The following is an 18725-nucleotide window of genomic DNA, read 5'->3' as shown; positions in this document are numbered from 1 at the left end:
CCAGATTTCAGGAACTCCTGGCCTGCTGCACTTGGTATTAGTAGTCCTTATTTTTAATCCGCTGAAAAGTGTTTTCAACCCCACTTGAAGCACGTGAAAACCGTGTATGTTACGCTACTTTTTTTGCTAGGTTTGCAGCCGTGTCTCTGAAGGTAAAATGCACGTTCCTTTAGGCCTGGTGCTCTTGTCATATCACATTTATTTTCCATCATTTCTTTCAAACACTATTGTTTCAAGACCCTCCTGTATAATTCTGGCTTTCTTTTTTTATTTATCATGTGGATTCTTAAAACCCGTAGGCTTATTCATGTTTGAGATTCTTTATTAAACACTTTTTAACTCTTAATTTCAAAATAATTATAGACTAACAAGACACTTCAAAAATAGTAGGCATACCTTCCCTCAGCTTCCCCCCATGATAGCATCTCACTCAACTATAGTACATTACCAAAAGCAGAAAATTGATATTGGACCATTCATTAAACATTTTCATCAAGAAAATTATTCAAACTTAGGACCACAGTTTGATATAGCCACAGAGAAAGTGTAAGGGTACGAGAAAGATGTGGGGGGGTGGGTGTCTGTTTGTGCTTGCGTGCGCTGTATATTCCTCAGGTCACTATTTTCAGTTAGATGCTGTTTTCTGTGTCATCTGGTGACACGAGCAAGCAGCACAGTCATTTTCTTATCACTTCTTTTTTAAGGCACAAACAACAAAGCAAGCTCATTTCTAGGAGACATGGGAATCCGCCCGCAGGTGACACTGGCTGGAGGGCTCCCTGGTGCCATCACCAAAGCTTCCTAGGAACTGCACTGTGGTCCAAGACACTCCTGTCCACATATCTGCCCTTCTCTCCTGCACTTGGGGTTCACCCGGCATCAGGGTCTGATGATTCTCCTAGACTCTCCTTGCTCCCTCCCCATTTCCTCCTACAGATGTTCTTCCTAATACATTTCTTGCATGTACCATCCTGTCTTGGCCTCTCCTCGGGGCATTACTATTAACACACACATCTTGGCAGTTTAGTCTCCTACTTATCTACCATTTATGAACAAATTCAAAATTGCAGTCACTCCCTACAAGAGAACAGACGGTCCTTTTTGCATCCTCCTCAGAATTTTTGTAAACTCAGACCTTATTTCTCCCTATTCTCCTCTATCTCATAAATTAAGCCCTTATGGGCCATCTTGGTTCAGCCTTGAGTTGACAGGCATGCCCCACTGCCAGATCCTGTAGGAAACTCAACTACACTACAAAGAGCATGAGTTTGGGGATCTTTCTGAATACTCGTGGGTCACAGGGCATGAAGTCAGATCACAGGGTGGCCGTCTCAGCCATTTCAGTGGTTTCAAGTCCATGGCCTCTTTCCCTGCGTAGGTCTCCTCAGCTCTTGGCAGGGGACCTCCACACACAGACTCTTGGAAAGTCTAGCCTATTCTTATCCTTTCATCCTCATCCTGTCCCAGTCTGATGGCCTTCTCTAAAAAATGCCAAAACCAAACACATGAATTAATAGATAACTGAATGTTGTACAGGAGCAGCCGGTCTAGAAAAAGGAATGCCAGAAGTATTACAGGAATAATAGGATGCCTGGTTACCATGGCAATGCGTAACACTGTCAGTCCCCCACCTCTCCATCCCATCTCCTCTATATCAAAGCATCATGTCACTGATGGTATCTGCCAGAACTCGGAGAAGGAGAAGCGAGCTAGTATTGCTAGATGCCTCATTTATACACTAGCGAGTTTTGATTGTTAGCTACTTTAAACTCCATTTAACAGAGGAGGAAATGGCAACCCACTCCAGTATTCTTGCCTGGAGAATCCCATGGACAGAGGGGCCTGGGGGGCTACAGTCCACAGGGTCGAAAAGAGTTGGACACAACTGAACAACTTCACTCACTCACTCAACAGAGGAGGAACTGGGGTTTAGAAAGGGGAAGCAACTTGCCCAAGATCACACAACTCATAAGAGGTAGGGGCATGATTCGAACCCATGTTTACTGCACCTCAAAACCTTTATTCTTTGCACTGTATCACCACACTCCTTTCAGCATCAAATTTAACAGATGATGGCAAAGAGGAACCTAGAAATGGAGGGGTGAAGAAGAGGGTGTGGAGGGCTATGTCAGATGTCAGCCCTCACCCGGGATCCTTTCTGTTCCACCCCAAGCTCATTAGTAGAGTTTCTCTATGAGCCGGCAGCATCTTGTCTTTCTCAGCCAGGGGCACACTCAGGCTCTGGGAGAGCTTGGCTAGCATGTGGGAGGGCTGAACTGCTGGGCAGTTCAGATCCTGAGAACAGATCTTTTTTTTTTTTTTCTTTTTTGCTAAATATACACCTCCCTCCCTGTCTTTTCAAGTGGGACGATTCCTGAGTCATGGTCCACGTGATTCTCCCAAGTGCCCAGGGGACTGAGGCCCAGGTACCCACAGCAGTAACCTGCTCACTGCACACCGTTCAGTGACCTTCCTCCCTTCTGCTATCACTTCCCATTCCCTCAGTGCTTCCTGGGACCTCCTCCCAAATAAACCAGTTGCATTTAAGTCCTTACTCAGAGCCTTCCTGGAAGGGAATCCAAACAAAAGCAACCCAAATTACAGCTCTGAATGTCTTTTTTTGTGGCAACATTAGCACAGCTCCCATTCTTTGGTGGCTCACCCCGGCTTACTGGGTACCCTCCAGGTTACTTAGCCTGGTACTCGGGCTAATGTAACCACAACCCCCCTTCTCACCACACTTAAGTCCAGAATCCTCCAGGGAACCTGCCCTCCAGCTACAGCAGGTTACTCTATTTTCAAACATAATGTGGCCATTCATTTGCTCAAGTGGCTCTGTAACCAAGTGGGGAGCTTCCAAGGTGGCTCAGTGGTAAATCATCTGCCTGCCAGGCAGAAGACCCGGGTTCAATCCCTGGGTTGGTAAGATCCCCTAGAGGAGGAAATGGCAACCCACTTCCAGTATTCTTACTTGGAGAATTTAACGGACACAGGGACGTGGTGGGCTACAGTCCATAGGGTCCGAGTCAGACATGACTGAAGTGGCTAACACAACCAACCAGAACCCAATGGGGCCTTTCTAGAACAGACATACCTCCAAGCCCAGCCGTGTCCTCTGCCTGCCCCTCATTTGTAGAAAAACTTTAGCCTCCTAGGCCTTCCCTGAGTGCCAAAGAATAAATTTAATCAGAGGCATGCAGAAAGAAAGGGAACCATTTAAGAAAAACAAAATAATAATAGTTTAGCCATTAAACAAAGTCAAGGACCTTTAGTTCCTTCTCAAGGGCTACAGATACTATCCCGAGCCACATCCATTGAGATGTTTTGCAGATACTGAAGTGGCTTTCCTGATAGTTCAGTTGGTAAAGGATCCGCCTGCAATGCAGGAGACCCTGGTTCGATTCTGGGGTCAGGAAGATCCGCTGGGGAAGGGATAGGCTACCCACTCCAGTATTCTTGGGCTTCCCTTGTGGCTCCGTTGGTAAAGAATCCACGTGCAATGTGGGAGGCCTGGGTTCAATCCCTGGGTTGGGAAGATCCTCTGGAGAAGGGAAAGGCTGCCCACTCCAGTATTCTGATACTGAAACCCCCACCAGATGGAAGAAGTTAACAGGTGCCCATAAGCACGTAGACCTCAGAGTGGTCGGAACCAGAAGGTTAATGATGCTGACTCATCATTACCTCACCCCCAGCCAACCAGAAGAATGTCCAAAGGCTGATCACACATCCCACAAGTCCCTCTCCCTCACCCTGTCTTTAAAAACCTTTCCCTGAAAGCTTGCAGCGAGTTTGGGTCTTTTGAACACTAACTGCTTAGACTCCTTGCTTGATGCCCTGTGATCAACACTGCACTTTCCTTCATCACAGCCTGGTAGCGGCAGAGTGGCTTTACTGTGCATGAGTGAGCGGACCCAAGCTGGGTTCTATCCCCAGCAGTTCCCTTCTCAGGAGATCTAAATACTGCTGGACATTCACACCTCCACTCTGTGCCAGAAGCTGCTAACTGTTTGACGTGTTTTATTAGTCAGTGAATAATACTCACTAGCTGCTGTAACTGGTAAACCCCAAGTCTCGGTGGCTTACCACAACAGAAGTTTATTTCTCCTAAGAAGTTTGATGAGTGTTTGACACAGTTTCTTCTGTTAATATCTTGTGGGCCTATCAACTCCTAGTTCTTTGGAGAATCATATGGGAGGTCTTTATGAGCCAGGTTCAGCACAAGTCCCTTTTTCTCTGTACACTGTGGACCAGGACACCCATTAACATAGTCTTAAAATGCTGCAAGGGATACTGGGAAATGTAGTCTAGCTTTGGTTCCCAGGAAAAGGAGCAAATCCATACTGGTGAGCACATAATGTATTCATTATTTTCTGCCACAATATATTAATTCACGTATTTACCACAACAGATTTTAGGGTAGGCATGATTATTTATCCTGTTTTATAGACAGGTAAGCTGAGCACAGAACACTTGAGCAATTTGCCCAGAATTATACCGTCATTATGTGTCAGCCAGGATCTAAAGCTAGGTTGTCTGGCTGCATCTTTAAATGTCTGTATTAACGCTGCCTCTTTAAACACCCTTCCTCCAGTAACTGATGGCTTGAATGCATTAATAAACTAATCAACCAAAGCATTCCCTCTTTTTCAGAAGCAGCTTGTCCTAGCTTTCAAAACCAACTGAGAATCGCATAGCTTCACTTGGAAAAGACACCTTTGAAACAAACTGTCCTACCTATTAACTTAGAGATGAGGAAACTGAGAGAACTGACTTGTCCCACAGTCCCAGGACTGGGAACACATTCTCCTAATTTCTATTCTAGTGCTTTCCCCAACACATCCTGCTTCCTCCCAAAGCCCAATTTGTGTTGTCATCATTTTCAGCACCAGGGGACAAGATCATAGCCAGTTAAGCACTAAAGCAGTGAGCTCTGTCCTTTTCTCTCTTGCTACTACCAGCCAGAGAATTTTCCTGTCACTTTCCAAATCCCTCCTAAATGCCACATACTTCAGTTTTGACAGCTCATGCACCTGGTGGCCACAAATATTTCTTATTTGTGGTGAAGTAAGTTCATAAAGTGAAGGAGGTATTTCACTCCAGCCTCAGAAGTATTTCTGCATCAGCAAATTGCCAGTTTTTTCTGAAATTGGTAACAATTATTTTTATTTTGGGGTCCCGCTTTCTCATGTCTGACTTTCTAGATTCTAGTCCCTGAACCAGGGGTCATTTAGTTTCCGGTGTCTCTGAGTTGATCTACCAATGCTCAACGACCAGGCTTGCAAAATCTAATGGTTTTCTTTTGCATAACAAAAGGCTGACTGTAGGAAAAACAATGAAAAACAAATTAAGGACACTTTTTGACCTTACAATCTTGACCTTTCTCTAGATGGCAGACTTGACAGAGACAATAGTTTCAGGGATTCTCCTTTTATTTGATCACATTCTTTCTAGTTATTCTACAGAGTCTATTTTGAAAGCCTTTTCTCTTTCCATTGTTTGCTGTTTGAAAATCTTAAATGGCAATAAATCCATTTCACCTACAAAATAATTTTTTTCCCCAAAAGAACTTAGATTTGAGAAAATGTGGGGAGCACTCATAGGGAAGCAGAGAAGTATAGATTTTCTCCTTGAATGTCAACATTTCAGCTCAATTTCTCACTGGCCCATATTTTCTAAGATCTGATCCAGAATTAAAGGTATCTTAAAGAAACTTACAAGTCAAGACACAGCTTTCCATGGGATTTAATGAATCTAAAACTGAAAAATATTTTCTCTAATCTCACTATTTGGATAATTACCCAAGCCATGCTGAGTACTGCGATATTCATGTTTTCTCACTCCTGGTCTGGGCAGAAGTCTGTGGCAGATGCTGTCGGAACCTTGCCTGCAGCCCTCCGACCTTGCCGTGTGCCCTTGCTCACTTCCAGTTGCTGATATCTGTCTGCCTCTCTGTGTCTAAGGATTACTTTTCCAGAACTGCAGAAGACACCCTGCCCACTGCCATGGCTAGCCAGGGCACCAGGGAACTCCTCAACCAGTGACGCTTGGATAACTGGTGTAAATGCCCTGGTTTGCTTGCCCCTTGGGTAGCAATAATTCTGTGTGAGTTTTGTACCATTTTCTATAAGGTTAGGCTCCAGTTCCCACTATGGCAGGAGACTTAACAATGGAACCTTTAATGCCCACCACCTTCCCATCTCTGTATTCCCTGCTTCCCTCTGAGTGCTCCCCTCACTTTCTCAAATAAACTTGCATACAATTCTTTGTCTCAGGATCTGCTTCTGGGAAAACCGTGAAGTTGAGTCAGAAGAGGGTAAACTAAGCAGTTTTAGTCAATCATGTGAAGGACTATAATTCTTTATGTCTCAACATACACAGTCTAAAAAAGAACTGAATCTGCTGTTGCTTCCATATTTGGTAGGAGCATCATTCATACACTTCCCTCTGAGTGTATGTATCTTGAATGCTGGGACTCATTTAAAGAGCTTTTCCCAAGATAACTGTACTCATTTGTTTACTTCATGCAACAGCCAGAAGTGTAGATGCTGACTTCTAATCTTAGCTCTGCTGTAAACCATCTGGGAGATTTTGGGTTTTGCTCATTTGAAAAATGATGTGGTTAGACTGGATGCTCTAAGTTTCAAAAGCTCTAAGCATTTGATTCTACGGTTTTCCAAGATTTAAATGTTTTCGCTATTGAGGCTTCCCCATATTACATAAGTAAGACAAGAAATAACTCAAATGTCTACCAACAGAAAAATGGATAAACTGTGGTATAACCATACACCAGAACATTATTCACCATAAAAAGGAATGAAGTACTGATATGTGCTACAACATAGGTGAACCCTGAAAACATGCTATGTGAAAGAAGTCAGACACAAAAGGCCGATACCGTATGGTTCCATTTACTTATAATAACCAGAACAGGTAAGTCAATAGAAATATTATAAAATGCAGGTTGGTGGTTGCCAGAGGCTTAATGGGTACAGGCTTTCCTTCTGGGGTAATGAAGATGTTCTGGAGCTAGAGCTGGTAGCTGTACAATATCTTGAATGTAGTATGTGCTACTGAATTTTACTTTTAAAATGGGTGATTTTACATTGCATGAATTTCACTTCAAAAAAATTTTCATAAACTATAGAATGCTATATGAACTATTTTCTTCAGAAAAGTTAGAGATCTTTATCATCAACATTAGTACAGTTAATGCAATGATGCTTCTGAATGTGAGTCACACTTTATCAGACTTCTACTTTGTGCCTTGTGCTTTATCTTCATTGGTTTTAATTCTCACAGTAGCACTTATCTCTACTGCACAGATAAGGACATTAGGACTCAGAAATATTAAGTTAATTACCCAAGATCGAGAAGGTAGGAACTGATAAAATTTATAACACTTAAGGCTGTGTCTGTCTGGAAATGTATCAGGACCGTAGAGTTAAATCCTACCATATCAATATCCATTAAACGTAAATGGACAAATACTCCAAGTAAAAGCAGAAAATGTCAAGTTTATTAAGAACAAAACAAAACAAGACTCTCTATGCTATTCATAATAGACGTACCTTAGATACATAGGCAAAGAAAAACTGAATGGAAAAGAATGGAAAACAATATGCCATGTGAGCAGTAAGTCTAAGAAACCTGGCGTAGGAAAAAAAGAAATCTGATACGGTTATATTAATACCAAAGACAACCTCTGGACAAGGAGTATTATCAGAGATAAAGAGGGTTACTTCAGAATGATAAAATGAATAAAATTTGCATATTTGAAATTATTTACTCTCATCACAACTTTTAAAATCACTGACATCTTTGGTCACCACTCCTAATGTAAGCCCCTACCATGACCTGACTTCTCCCCATCCCTATTTTGCTCTTGGTTTGTTCACCCCTGATCCATACTTTCACAGCTCTGCACTATTTCCTCTGGAACCCTGGATTATGGGAGTAAATTCCTTTCAGTCTAAATTTCCTTATTGATCTTAGACCAACAGCCCACATTTGTGAAATACTGTGTCACTGGGTTGAGAATCATTCCCTCCATCACCCCTTTCAAGTCGTCTATCCTCCTTGGAGATATCAGTGGCCTTGTAGACCTTCGTTCTTCTCAACACAGTGAATTTTCCTACATACCACATCTTCTACTCATCCTCATAGCCAAATATCTATCCTTGCCATCACCTAGCAATACTACACTCTGGATTCTTAAATTCAGACAATTTATTCTCTGGCCATTACCTCTTCTCATTTCATTCATTTATTCCACAAATGCTTACTGACTATCTACTATGTTCCAGGCACTATTGTAGGTATTGGGAATATATCAGTTAATAAAACAGGTACAATCCCTATATTTTTCAAAACTGTATCTCAGTTCTCCTCCAATGTTCTCTTCTTCCATATCACGTCTCTTATTCTACCTCATTTAAAAAAAAAAAAAAGGTTGTTTTGTACCAGCCCCCTCTTTCTTCATTACATTTCTTAGTCAGTCCAAACTCCATACCCATGGTTGCCTTCAATCATCTTGGCTCCTTCTTGCTTTGAAACATTCACTCTGTAATGCCCTCATACTAAATTTCTACTTTCAGACTAGATTGAGGTACAGAGGTCAGATTTATTCTCCCATCCTAAACAACTAAAAAAATATCAGACAAAACACAAGAAAAAGTTTTTAAACCCTGCCTACCAGGCAGTACCAGAGAGTGGTCCCTGAGAGAAGGGGTAATGATGAAGTGGCCCCTATGACTGTCCCAGCTCACTGCCTGGCAGTTACAATTCAATAAAGGAAAACTCGGGCAGAACCTGGAAGTCTTTCGGAACTGAGGAGATGTGGTTGGATGTCTGAGAGCCAAACTCTAGAGTCTGTAGGGCAGAGAGGACAGAGCTTCCCCAGAAATCTGCAGGGGGGAGTGCCCCTTTTCAGCTGAGTACTGATCAGTGCAGGGACTGTGGCCTGCAGGCTCCTCTGATCATGGAATTATCCGGGCAAGAATACTGGAGTGGGTTGCCATTTCCTCCTCCAGGGGATCTTCCCGACCCAAGGGTCGAACCTGCGTCTCTTGCATCTCCTGCAGTAGCAGGGGGACTCTTTACCACACACAGTTCAGTGCCAATCAGTGCATGCATGTGATGACAAATCCAAAGCCAGGAAAAGAACCAACTGAAATACGCAGGCAGAAGAGTCCTCGTAACTCACATAGAGCCAAGAATAATTTATAATACCACCAGTTGAAGCAGAAAAGCTTTTTAATATCTGGGCATTAGATAGAGTACTCTGATCAGTCTTTTCTCAATTGTGGTAAAAATTAGCCTTAAACTAAAGACTGCTATGATCCCACCTAAAAAAGTTTTAAATCAAGTCTCAGAAAAATTAAAGTGCTACCATGTAACTTAATTGTATCCAGAACAAGGTTTAACATTTTTCAAAAATACCTAGAACTTAATGAAGTAAAATCCATCATGTCTGGGATCAAATATAAAATTGCCAGCCATGCTAAGAATCAGGAAAACACAGACCATAATGAGGAGGAAAAAAAAACAGTTAACATAAACTGACCCGAATATGATGCTTACAGAAGAACCAGCAGACAAGGACACTCAAACATGTCAAGAAAGTAGACAAAAGTATGTGCACATTAAGCAGAGACATGCCAGATATTTTAGAAAAGGTCAAACTGAACTTCTGAAAAACAAAAATAATACAGCACTTGAGATGAAAACTCTCACATGAATTCAATCCAACAGCTGACTTCAGTCTCTGTGAGAGACTGTATGATGACATCACGTGGTTGGTACCAGCCCAAGTTCAGACCCATGGTCTAAACGTGCTTTGCAGCTCTTCTAGTGTCTCCTCAGACATCTCTGTCTCCCATCCCCTCAGCAGTTTCTCCAAGCCTGCCAGTCTCCACCTTCCCTTTCCTTACTCTCATTAAATGATGTGAGGGCTGCGTTACAGAGAAAACAGAAGCCATCTGACAGGACATCTTACATCCCTTCTTTTTTCTCGCCTCTGGATACCACTTGCCCAACAAAGCACACCTTTATGATGTCTGAGACCCTGATCTACCCATCATCCCCTTTCTTCTATGTTTCAAGCTCTATCTCAATTCCAGCATTTTCCTCTTAGCTTATAAACATGATACTTCTTGTTTATCTCAAAAGAGTCCTACCTTAGCTTCAGATTCTTCCTCCTTAAAGAACAGTGTATATGAAACTATAAGACTCTTACAAGACACCATGGGCGAAAACATCATTACATTGGATGCAACAAGGATTTTCTGGTTAGGACAGCCAAAGCATAACACATGTAAAAATAAACAAATCGGACTATGTCTAAACTGAAAAATTCTGTGCTCAAAGGACACATTCAACCTGGAATAAGAGAAAATATTTACAAATCATACATCTGTTAAGGAGTTAATATCTAGAATGAATAAAGAACTTCTACAACTTGACACCAAGAAAATAACCTGATTAAAAATGCATTCATTAAAAGAATGAAATGCCATTTGAAGCAACATGGATGGACTTAGAGAGTGTCATACTAAGTGAAGTTAGAGAAGGAGAAATATCGTATGGCATCCCTTGTATGTGGAATCTAAAAAGAAATGATACAAATGAACTTACGTAAAAAACAGCAAGAGACTCACAGACTTAGAAAATGAACTTATGGTTGCCGGTGGGAAAGGGACAGTTAGGGGCTTTGGGAAAGTCATGTACACACTGCTGTAAAATGGATAACCAACAAGGACCCACTGCAGAGCACATGAACTCTGCTCAGTGTCATGGCCAGCCTGGATGGGAGCGGGGATGGAGAGAATGGGTTCGTGTGTATGTACGGCTGAGCCCCTTCGCAGTTCACCTGAAACTATCACAACACTGTTAGCAGGCGATACCCCCATACAAAATAAACAGTTTAAAGCTTGGGGAAAAAAGAGAGCATAGGCGTTATTAGTTCTATATTGATTTAGAACTAAAATCTTCAGTATTCACTGATGAAAAAAGGAAAAAAAATTGATTCAAACAGTTCTCCAAAGATGATATACAAATGGCCAACAAGCATGTGAAAGGATGCTTAGTACCAGCCATTAGAAAAATGTAAATGAAAATCAAATGACATATCACTTCATATATATTAGGATGGTAACTATAAAAATGTTTCATCAAGAATATGGAGATATTATTTATTTCTAATTTCTGTTACACTGCTGATGTGAGTATATAGTGGTGGACCCACCATTGAGCATAGCATGATAATTCCTCAAAATATTAAAACAAAAGAACCATATGATCCAGACAAGAAAGCCTTCCTCAGTGATTAATGCAAAGAAATAGAGGAAAACAACAGAATGGGAAAGACTAGAGATCTCTTCAAGAAAATTAGAGATACCAAGGAAACATTTAATGCAATAAAGGACAAAAATAATATGGACCTAACAGAAGCAGAAGATATTGAGAAAGGTGTAAGAATACACAGAAGAACTATACAAAAAAGATCTTCATGACCCAGACAACCACAATGATGTGATCACTCACCTAGAGCCAGAAATCCTAGAATGCGAAGTCAAGTGGGCCTTAGGAAGCATCACTACAAACAAAGCTAGTAGACGTGATGGAATTCCAGTTGAGCTATTTCATATCCTAAGAGATGATGCTGTAAAAGTGCTGCACTCAATATGCCAGCAAATTTGGAAAACTCAGCAATGACCACAGGACTGGAAAAGATCAGTTTTCACTCCAATCCCAAAGAAAGGTGATGCCAAAAAATGTTCAAACTACTGCACAACTGCACTCATCTCCCACGCTAGCAAAGTAATGCTCAAAATTCTCCAAGCCAGGCTTCAAAAGTATGTCAACAGTGAACTTCCAGATGTTCAAGCTGGATTTAGAAAAGGCAGAGGAACCAGAGATCAAATTGTCAATATTTGCTGGATCACAGAAAAAGCAAGAAAGTTCCAGAAGAACATCTACTTTTGCTTTACTGACTATACCAAAGCCTTTATGTGGATCACAACAAACAGCGGAAAATTCTGAAAGAGATGGGAATACCAGACCACCTTACCTACCCTCCTGAGAAATCTGTATGCAGGTCAAGAAGCAACAGTTAGAACCGGACATGGAACAATGTACTGGTTCCAAACTGGAAAAGGAGTATGTCAAGGCTGTATATTGTCACCCTGCTTATTTAACTTATATGCAGAGTACATCATGAGAAACACTGGGCTGGATGAAGCATAAGCTAGAATCAAGATTGCCGGGACAAATATCAATAACCTCAGATACGCAGATGACACCACCCTTATGGCAGAAAGTGAAGAAGAATTAAAGAGCCTCTTGATCAAAGTGAAAGAGGAGAATGAAAAAGTTGGCTTAAAGCTCAACATTAAATAAAAACTAAGATCATGTCATCTGGTCCCATCACTTCATGTCAAATAGATGGGGAAACAACGGAAACAGTGACAGACTTTATTTTGGGGGGCTCCAAAATCACTGAAGATGGTGACTGCAGTCATGAAATTAAAAGATGCTTGCTTCTTTGAAGAAAAGTTATGACCAGCCTAGACAGCATATTAAAAAGCAGAGACATCACTTTGCCAACAAAGGTCCTTCTAGTCAAAGCTATGGTTTTTGCAGTAGTCATGTATGGATGTGAGAGTTAGACCATAAAGAAAGCTGAGCACTGAAGAATTGATGCTTTTGAACTGTGGTGTTGGAGAAGACTCTTGAAAGTCCCTTGGACTGCAAAGAGATCCAACCAGTCCATCCTAAAGGAAATCAGTCCTGAATATCCATTGGAAGGACTGATGCTGGAGTTGAAACTCCAATATTTTGGCCACCTGATACAAAGAACTGACTCATTGGAAAAGACCCTGATGCTGAGAAAGATTAAAGGCAGGAGGAGAAGGGAACAACACAGGATGAGATTTTTGGATGGCATCACCAACTTGATGGACATAAGTTTGAGCAAGCTCCGCCAGTTGGTGATAGACAGGAAAGCCTGGAATGCTGCAGCCCATGGGGTTGCAAAGAGTCGGACACATTTGAGCGACTGAACTGAACTGACTGATATGACCCAGCACCCCCACTCTGGGTATTTATGCAAAAGAATTGAAAGAAGGGTCTCTAAGTGATGACTGCACATCAGTATCAGAGCATCACTATTCACAACAGCCCCAAAGTAGAAGCAACACAATTATCTATGGAGGGATGGATCGATAAGCAAAATGTTGCATAATGTACACACACAGTGGACTATTACTCAGCTTTAAAAAGGGAAGAAATTGTGATACATATTAATACCACAATACAGATGAACCTTGAGGACTGTGTCAATTGTTTAGAGCTGCCATAATGAAATATCACAGTCTAAGTGGCTTAAATGACAGAAATTTGTTTTTTGACAGTTCTGGAGACTGCAAGTTCAAGGTCAAGGTGCTGCTAGGTTTGGTTTCTCCTGCGGCCTCCATCATTGACTGGCAGATGGTTGCTTTTGTGTTTGTGCTTTTCTCTGTGTCAGAATGTCCCTTTCTTAAAAGGACACCAGTCAGACTGGATTATGGCCTATCCTAATGGCCCCATTTTAATATAATCACCTCTTTATAAGCCCCATCTCTAAACAGAGTCACATTCACAGGTGCTAGGGATTAGGACTTCAATATGTGAGTGTGAACATATGAACTGGACGGCTGCTGCTGCTGCTAAGTCGCTTCAGTCGTGTCCGACTCTGTGCGACCCCATAGACGGCAGCCCACTAGGCTCCTCTGTCCCTGGGATTCTCCAGGCAAGAACACTGGAGTGGCTTGCCATTTCCTTCTCCAATGCATGAAAGTGAAAAGGGAAAGTGAAGTCGCTCAGTCACGTCCGACTCTTAGCGACCCCATGGACTGCAGCCTACCAGGCTCCTCCATCCATGGGATTTTCCAGGCAAGAGTACTGGAGTGGGGTGCCATTGCCTTCTCCAATGAACTGGGTGGGGAGAGACACAATTCAGCACGTAAAGAACATTATGCTGAGCTAAACAAGCCAGTCACAAAAGACAAACGCTGTAGGACTCCACCTGCCTGAGGCATCTAGAGCAGTCACATGCAGACAGAAGGAAGCAGAAAGGAGAATGGCAATTGCTGGGATGGGGGAGCGGGTGGATGAGGAGCTATTGTTTAATGGGTCAAGTGCTTCAGTTTTGTGAGATGAAAAAGTTCTGGTGTCTGGCTGCAGAACAGTGTGAATACACAACACAACTGAGCTGTGCACCTGGAAATGGCTAAGATAACAAATTTTCTGTTACACATTTTTTGCCACAATGAAAAATAAGAATTAAAGAAAAAAAGAATAATGTGACTGCTCCATGAATCTCCCTTTCGTGGGGCTGGCATTCACCATCCTATCACCTTCATTATTATCATACAAGGGATCCAATTACCTCCAGGATCTCTCCTTTGAAAGTGTAGGAAGTGATGCTCAACACGCATGATAACACTTGCCTGGTTTTCCCAAATCTACTTCTTCTTCTACTCAGCATGTCTTAGTGACATTTTTATCACTCCCTTCCTAAGGGTTCAAGCAAAAAACCTCACAGTCATCCTAACCCCTCTGTCCTGCCCCCTCGCTGCCCTTCACGTCATTTAACAAGCCACTTCTCCAGCATCTCTGGGTTCTGACCCGTCTCTGCTGCCACTCTCATGGTCTCACCCTGTCCTTGCCTGGACAACTCAGCACTTGTCTCTCCACCACCAGTTTTCTGCCCTGTGCCCCGACTTCCCTAATCCACTGTCTCACTCCATTCACGCTGCTCTTGTCCCTTGGACTGCAAGGAAATCAAATCAGTCAGTCGTAAAGGAAATCAGTCCTAAATATTCATTGGAAGGACTGATGGGGAAGCTCCAATACTTTGGCCACTTGATGTGAAGAACTAACTCATTGGAAAAGACCCTGATGCTGGGAAAGACTGAAGGCAGAGGAGATGCGGCCGACAGAGGATGAGATGGTTGGATGGCATCACCAACTCGATAGACATGAGTTTGAGCAAGCTCCAGGAGTTGGTGATGGACAGGGAAGCCGGGTGTGCTGCAGTCCATGGGTTCACAAAGAGTCGGACATGACCGAGCAACTGAACTGAACAGATACCCACTCACTGGGTGGCTCATGAGCAGAAGTTTCCTTCTGACAGTTCTGGAGGTTGTGAAGCCCATAATCAGGGTGCTAGCAGATCTGGTGTCTGCTATCCCCACTTTCTGGTTCCTAGATGATCATCTTTTTGCTGTAACCTCACATGAGGGCAAGGGGTCTCTCTGGGTCTCTTTCATAAGAACACAATCCTTACGGCTCCCAAAGCCACCCTCCTCCTAATACCATCCCACTGGGCATGAATACATATTCTGGGGGAACACAAACATTTAGCTCAGCCCCCTTCAGAACCGCTGACAGCTCCAAATCTGATCATTCAGCCCCTATTTAAATGACTTCAAATCTTCCCCGGGACAAATCAAAAGTTTGCTTCTGAAGTCTGTGAATCTATGTTTTTGCTATTGGCGGCAACACTGATGCACCTAGAGATTGTCTTACTAAGTGAAATAATTTGGAGAAAGACAAGTATCATATGACATCACTTATATGCCAAACCTAAAAAGGTGATACAAATGAACTTATTTACAAAAAACAGCCTCACAGACTTCAAAAACAAACTTACGATTACCAAAGGGGAAATATGGGAAATAAATTAGAGGAGATTAACATATATACACAACTACATAAAAAACAGATAATCAATAAAGACCTACTGCATAGCACAGGGAACTCTACTTGATATTCTGTAATAACCTATATGAGAAAGGAATGGATAAATGTATATGTATAACCGAACTGTTTTGCTGTAAACCTGAAGCTAACACAACATTGTAAAATAATTATACAATATAAAAATTTAAAAATAATAAAAGTAGACGTCTCAGTTGTCTACATTTTTCCTCAGAGGTTGAGCCCCTTGAGAGCAAACACTATGCCCTCCTTCTTGCTGTGCAGATTTACTGAGCTGGTATTTGTTGTACATCCCCATGCCAGACCTTTCTGCCTTCATCACCAGTGTTTAGAAGAGTATCAGGCACGCAGTAGAAACCTGAGAAACGTTTGCTGAATTAAATGTCAATTCTTTTCAGTTTAATCAGCATTAATTAATTAACAAGCTTCAGAGTGCCTGTGGAGTATGAGACAAGATGCCACTGCTCATGGGGGACTGTAACCTAACGAGGAGAAAAGATAAAGTCAACCATTCAGGTTTCCCAGTAATGCCTCAGGGGAAGGAGACTAGCTGAGCAGTGGCCTTGGAGAAAGGGAAGCAGGAGTCAAAGAGCCTGGCCCGTAGTTAACCCAGCAAAACTTGCTCATTCTTGCTACATGTCTGCCTGGCGCAAGTCAGCCAGTTTGCTGACAATTGCTCATAGTAATCACTGAGGACTCAGGATGATGGGAGACCCTCTCAACAATTACCTCCTTAATTATCGAAGCAGGGAAAAGGAAGTATGATAAGTTATATGCTATCTCTTAAAGGATAGTCTTGGACGTGTCACATCATTTCTGCCCAAATTCCACTGGCCAAAGCATGTCACTTATCCTTGTCTAATTTAAAGGGACAAAAAAATACAATCTTATCATGTGCCTGGAAGGAAAAATGTTCATGAACAGCCTCAATGACAATCACACTCATACAGTGTGAGTGCTAACACAGTAAGTGCTGTTATCACTATGCACATAGTAGGCATCCAACAAATTTTTAGGAAGCAAACAAGATGTCACGAACATTGAGATCAGAGGTCCTCAACGTTAACTGCACATGAGACTCGCTTGAGAAGCTTTTTAAAAATCCAGAAAGCGAGACTGAACTCCAGACTATTCAAATTGCCATATCTGGACATACCACAGGGGCCACGGGATTTTTATTAAGTTCCCAGGTGGTTTCAATGTGCAGCCAGGGTTGACAACCACTGGTTTAGACTCTACACTAAACATCATTCCACAGACCAGCCTGGCCACACAGGAGTGCTCAGGCTCGGCTTCTTTATTAAACATGATGTTTTGATTCCTGAGTGAAAATGGTCAGTGAAAGGAGGAATCTTAAGCTCCCCAAACTAGTTATATTTCTAGCAAGATAACTGTGTCCCACACTAGAATACCTTGGCGTTTGATTTTATTCTCTACTGTTTCTCATTGCTTCATGTTCATTCAAGAGCTGCTTTCCCAACCGGACAGGAAGGTTCCTGAGGGCGGAGACCACACACCACCCACTTGTGGCTGCTCAGAGGGACGCTGAGCAGACCCCAGGGCAGGACACTCGGTGCTTGCCAGACTTACTGGCGGATATCCAGGGCACTGCCCCATGGTTTTCCTGATAAAGTTCTCTCTGCCAAGCAGCTTCACTCTGGAGAAAGATCCTAGGCTGTAAGGGTAGAATGTTTGCTTCTCTGTTTATATTTTGCCTTCTCCCAGAAAGGATTTGAGGCGGTATTTGTGGCTCACAGGCTCTACAGAGTGTGCTCAGTCACTGTGGTGCGTGGGATTAGTTGCTCTGCGGCATGTGGAATCTTCCCCGACCAGGGATCGGACCTGTGACCCCTGCATTGACAGGTGGATTCTTATCCACTGTACCACCAGGAAAGTCCAAGCGACAGCTTTACCAGTAGTACCAGTGGGTCATTACCTACTGATTCATCTTAATATGTGTCCACGATCCCTGTCCCCTCTGATTTTTCAAGCAGCTTGTTCAAATCTGAGAACCTTCAAAGATATATGTGTACTTAATACCCAATAACTTACTTTTCCGAGAATATTCTTGAATAACCATTTCTAAGCCTTATTTCAAAAGCAGAGACATTACTTTGCCAACAAAGGTTCGTCTAGTCAAGGCTATGGTTTTTCCTGTGGTCATGTATGGATGTGAGAGTTAGACTGTGAAGAAGGCTGAGTGCCGAAGAATTGATGCTTTTGAAGTGTGGTGTTGGAGAAGACTCTTGAGAGTCCCTTGGACTGTAAGGAGATCCAACCAGTCCATTCTGAAGGAGATCAGCCCTGGGATTTCTTTGGAAGGAATGATGCTAAAGCTGAAACTCCAGTACTTTGGCCACCTCATGTGAAGAGTTGACTCATTGGAAAAGACTCTGATGCTGGGAGGGATTGGGGGCAGGAGAAGAAGGGGACGACAGAGGATGAGATGGCTGGATGGCATCACTGGCTCGATGGACATGAGTCTGAGTGAACTCCGGGAGTTGGTGATGGACAGGGAGGCCTGGTGTGCTGGATTCATGGGGTCGCAAAGAGTCGGACACGACTGAGTGACTGATCTGATCTCTGAAGCCTTATTCTCTCTCCCTGGGAACTTCTGCCATGACTTTGGTTTATCTATTATCTAATTATATGATCAATATTATCTAATAACAGATAATGTAAAGAATACTCTGGTTCAAAGGGTCCACACATTCAAATTTCCTACTTTAAAAAGTGCCAGGACTTTTTGATGAATACACAAGGCACTCGGAGACAGAAATGCACAAGGGCTCACACATCTATGGTAAAGTGTGTGCTCACAAGTCTCCCAAATGCCATTTTGTAGAATTCCTCTTTTCCTTTTGGTCTCAGTTGCTTTCTCCTGATATCTATTATACTTTTCTTGGCCTTATTTTCATTAAGCTTTAACAAGTCTGATTTAGAGGAGAGCATAATTTATCAAGAGT

The 18725-nt window shown here is 42.5% G+C and overlaps 1 protein-coding gene across 10 annotated transcripts in view; it reads right to left on the bottom strand.

The window, feature by feature from the left end:
* The window catches only part of CDCA7L (cell division cycle associated 7 like), a 211756-nt gene that overhangs the window by 74497 nt on the left and 118534 nt on the right, over positions 1–18725 (bottom strand). The window lies entirely within an intron of this gene.

The sequence above is a fragment of the Bos grunniens genome, chromosome 4 (genome assembly GCF_055505025.1).
Source record: "Bos grunniens cultivar Pamir isolate PY7600 chromosome 4, Bosgru_T2T1.0, whole genome shotgun sequence".
Classification (NCBI taxonomy): Eukaryota; Metazoa; Chordata; class Mammalia; order Artiodactyla; family Bovidae; genus Bos; species Bos grunniens.
The sequence above is the reverse complement of the archived record's forward strand: the minus strand, read 5'-3'. Positions and strand labels throughout refer to the sequence as shown.